This window comes from Telmatherina bonti (genome assembly GCF_933228915.1).
Source record: "Telmatherina bonti genome assembly, chromosome: 15".
Lineage (NCBI taxonomy): Eukaryota > Metazoa > Chordata > Actinopteri > Atheriniformes > Telmatherinidae > Telmatherina > Telmatherina bonti.
The window spans coordinates 9,157,517-9,162,770 of record NC_136613.1 but is presented as its reverse complement, the minus strand read 5'-3'; positions in this window follow the sequence as shown (position 1 = coordinate 9,162,770).

The following is a 5,254-nucleotide window of genomic DNA, read 5'->3' as shown; positions in this document are numbered from 1 at the left end:
TAAGTTGGATTAGTTTCCAGTGAGGGTTGGACTCTGCCAAGGCTGCCCTTTTTTCACCAATTCTGTTCATAACTTATGTGGACAGAATTTCTAGGCACGGCCGAGGTGTTGAGGAGATCCGGCTTAGTGGCCTCAGAATTGGGTCTCTGCTTTTTGCAGATGACGTGGTCCTGTTGGCTTCATCTGGCCGTGATCGCCAGCTCTCGCTTGAGCGATTCGCAGCCGAATGTGAAATGGTTTGGATGACAATCAGCACCTCCAAATCCGAGACCATGGTCCTAAGCCGGAAGACGGTGGATTGCCCTCTCCAGGTAAGGAGTGAGGTCCTGCCTCAAGTAGAGGAGTTTAAATATTTCGGGGTCTTGTTCACGAGTGAGGGAAGGATGGAGCGTCAGATTGACAGATGGATTGGTGCGGCGTCTGCAGTAATGCTGACTCTGCACGGGTCTGTCTGTTTTGGTGAAGAGGGAGCTGAGCCAGAAGGCAAAGCTGTCAGTTAACCAGTTGATCTGCGTCTCTACCCTCACCTATGGTCATGAGCTGTGGGTCATGACCGAAAGAACGAGATCTCGTAAACAGGCGGCTGAAATGAGTTTCCTATGCAGGGTGGCCAGGCTCTCCCTTAGAGATAGGGTGAGGCGCTCGGTCATCCAGGAGGGGTTCAGAATAGAGTTGCTGCTCCGCCGTATCAAGAGGAACCAGTTGAGGTGGCTCGGGCATCTGGTCAGGATGCCTCCCTGGAACACCTCCCTGGGAAGACCCAGGACACGCTGGAGGGATTATATCTCTCGGCTGGCCTGGGTACGCCTTGGGATCCCCACCACAGAGTTGGAAAATGTGGCTGTGGAGAGGGAAGTCTGGGCTTCCCTGCTTAGGCTGCTGCCACCATGACCCGACCCCGGATAAGCGGCAGAAGATGGAGATGGATAGATGGCATTTAAAGCAAAAAGTTCTTACTTTGCAAAAGCTACAATTCCTCATCCCTCACTGGAAAAGGATGGCAAGTGTTGCTATGGCAACACATTGATGGCCATGTGTACGGCTGCAGTGTTGTGGCTCATGTTGCAAATAGTGCTGCCACATAGAGAAAGCAAAAATATCACTAAGATCACATGACCTGCAAATTTTAATTTTCACACACTTAATAGTGACACACATGAACACCAGTGATGGGAGAGTGCAAATTTTAATTTTCACACACTTAATAGTGACACACATGAACACCAGTGATGGGAGAGAAAGGTTTTATTTGTTTTAATCTTGAATACTGGGTCTGTAACAAAGATGGAATTGAGATTGAGTTGAATTAGTGAACAGCCATCATAAATTTTTCATCACTTTTAGAACTGTGACTCTGATCTCCACTGTCCCTGAAACATCACAACTTCTATCTTTCCATCATTAGTTCCAATTCCAAATTCTAAACTTGGCTTTGTTTATTTTTCCTAAACCCTTTGTGTTTGTCTGTGTGAGGAGCATGGAGGACAGATGAGTGACTTTTGAAAGCAATCTGCCTTTGCACCAGCTACAAAATTCGTCATGAGTGTGTAGACTTGCTTCTTGATAGTCCAACTGACACTCCACACTCAATGGTTTGGGACAGTCCTTAACATGGCAAAGCCTTATTATGAAGAAGGGCTAGTCTGTGAGATGCAGTTTGGGATTGAGCCACTGTCTTATGTAGCGGAATAGGCCTCTACTAATTTATTAATTTATTAATTACCTCGGAGCACCACTCATCACTTTTAATTAACCTAAGATTCAGGCGGATGAGACACCTGAAATACTCTCATTTCAATGAACAGTCTCAATTTAAAGGAGTAAATCCTAAGAATGACATTAACAAGGAACACTGAAATTAATTAAATGAGATGGAGCAGGAAGAAACTGGTTGGAATTAAGTAAATAAATCGGGATGATTATCTTACTTAAATCTTTGATAAGAGCGTGTTCAATAATTCTAAATTTGGATAAGAATTCAAATTTAATTATTTAATTAGAATTTGATGTACTGGTTTGGGACATCACAAATGTCAGAGCGCTATCAGATCCTACTTGAACGCTGAATCTGGAGTGAGGTCGAAGCGGGTGGTTGGTTCCCTATTAGGCGCGTTTCCGGGGGATTGGATCCCTGGAGCGTCAGACGGGTAGGTCTGTGCAGCTACTCTGGGCTTCTGGGTCCGTTCAGCGGAGTTCCAGAGCGGCGTGATGATGATCCAGATTGTCCAAAAAATAGATAGTTCCAGATTTTACGTGTTAAGACGCAGTGGGAAAAGTTAGAGCTACAGTTCTAGTTAATTACTGATCTCGAGGAAAAATACTGGTTACAAATAAACACTTGTTGTACTTTCTCCCGTTCGGAAGAACGGAGAGGTAAAAGCTTATAATGAAATAACTAAAAAGAAAAGAAGGAGAAAGACTAAAGAAACTAAACAGAAGACAAAAGCTTAGACAAAGACAAAAGAAGACAAAAACTGAGAAAGTCAGGCTGCCAGTCTAATTTAAACAGACCCGCCTTTGGAACTTCCAGCCAATCATGAGTTGTTTCTGTCAGAGGCTGACCAACCTTATCCAATCAGGTCAGCTGTAGTTCCTTCCCTCTGCATCTCATTTATGTGAACAGAATACCCACAATTCTTTGCTTTGTTTGACTCCAATACACATCAAGTCACATCCTTTCAGAGTTATGCAGATTCCTCATTTGCTGGGGAAGGAAAGCATTAGCTTATAGTATTACTTTCACACATGAAAAGATTGGCTACATGTATTTTTATTAAAGGTGGATTAACTCTTTCTCCGCCATTGACGAGATATTCCGTCATTCACCTTATAACGCTTCCCCGCCGATGACGAGATCTTCCGGCAATCCGTGTTTTCGCACTTAAAATGTGGGTGGGGCTGCGGCTGATTTAGTAAATAAACACAAATAACTGGTATCATATAGCAACACAGTAAACGACACTATCACACTTATGATTGACAATGCCGGCTCCACAGAAAACGTACTCCGCTACAGAGGCCCTCAAAATGATTATGGACTCTGACAACTCGATCTTTGATTTGTCAGAGGAGACTGACAGTGACAGTGAAGATGAAGATGAGAGGGAGATCGGATGCCGTGATGAGGGAGAAATTGGACACCGAAACGAGAAAGAAGTCGGGGGAAGTGAGAAACGACACAACGGAGGGCACGGACATGGAAGATACGATGATCACAGCCAGACCGAAGTAACTTTTAGGGGACGTGACAGGAAAAGATGAGCGAGGAAAAGACAAGCGTCAGGTGTGGGACAAGACGAAGCGCACCTACTCGTCGTCGTGATGACAGTGGCAGTTCAGGTGATGACATGGAGTGGAGGGCCTCAAGGCAGAGATCTCAATCTGGGCTGCCAAATGCCAGAGGCTCAAGAAGTAAGACATTGTTTTCTTTAGCATTTGAATAAATCAATGTATTCTGTTGTTTCCGCTGATTTTCGCCTTGATTTGAATTATGTGGCTGAAACAGTGATGCGGCTAATTTATATATTTTTACGGAATTAGGGAGTCATTTTGTGCTTCATGCACACACCTTCATCATGAAAAACATATGATATGATCAAAACAGCCTTCAAGAGGCAATCGATCTGGCTGCTGGAAAAGGAAAAAGAGCTGCTGCGCTCAGTGCGGCTTTTATTTAGTTGCGCTCTATGGCCAGACAGAGACAGACAGACAGACAGATAGATATTTGTGCTAATAAATATGTTCACATATTCACACACACACACACATATATATATATATATATATATATATATATATATATATATATATATATATATATATATATATATATATATATATATATATATATATACATATATATATATATATATATATATATATATATATATATATACACACACACACACACACACACACACACATATGTATAGATAAATAGATTTTCTTCCTTCCTATTATTTATATTATTTATAGATTGAAATCAAAGGACAAGGACGTGTTCATATTTTTTTGTTCAATTTTTGCAGTGCTTGCTTGAAGAAAGAGAATAAGATGTTTTTAAAAAAAATGTTTTGTTTTGTTTTGTTTTTTTTTTTACAAAAATGACCAATATTCAACAGTTGATAACTCAAGAATGAATAAAGATAGAAAAATAGTTTCTTCATTATTTGAAAGATCAGATTCTCTTCTTTCTTTTGATAAATGCAGTGTTAACATACTTCAAAAACAACATTTTCAGCCGGCCTTCAAAGATTGCTGGATATTATCAAAATGCCTGGCGCTGGCTAGCAACTAATTCACAGTTGTCTGGCGGGGAAAGAGTTAATTAATTGTCATGACTCGTCCTCATCGGGTAATCCTAAAAAGGAAAACTCACATTTTATTCATTCACATTAGTAGCTTAAGAGAAGTCTGAAGCTTGGAAAGCATAATCAACAATTATTTAATGCAGTGTTTATGATTAATATGCGTGTGTGATCAGTTCAAAGAATTAAATCACATATCAAGATAAAATAATGGAAAAGAAGAAATTCAATCAAGAACAATTAACCACAGTCATTTAGACGAAGTTAAATCATTTGGACCATTTGAAGAATAAGATCATGAGGTTAAGCATCTAAAGTTTCCTTCAATTGGGGAAAGAAGTTTTGATTCCTTTTCAGTCTTCTTCTCAGTCAGGGGAGGGGTTGTTCTGGTGCCATGAAGTCTGGTACTTTGATGAAAGGTGTCATTTTTGACAAGAACCAGGGTTTGGTCAGATGCAACTCTCGGCATCCCCCGACCTGCAACTATAAATTGTTAGATGTTTCACTTAGAAATTCTCTTTGTTGATACAGCCGCCTTCTGTAGAGAAGGCGGCTATATATATATATATATATATATATATATATGTATATATATATATATATATATATATATATATATATATGATGTGAATGTGCTTTTAAATGCCGTTACTCCTAACACTTTTTAGGGCCCTTGCAAAACCTCAAAAAAGCAGCACCACTGGCAACCATGGAGGCAGTGTTGAGCTTTTTAGCTGATGTGCAAGAAAAAATTATATCAAATTGATTTTTTTATAGGTACAGTATAGGCACACTAGAAATATTGAATTCAATATCTTGACTGGCAGATAGCGAGGTATCAACTCCAGGCTATTGTTATGCTCATCCCAGGCCCCAACCAAAAATTTTTCACATTCACATTTCCCCAAATGAAGCGAAATTTCCGAACAAACTGACTGGGATTCCAA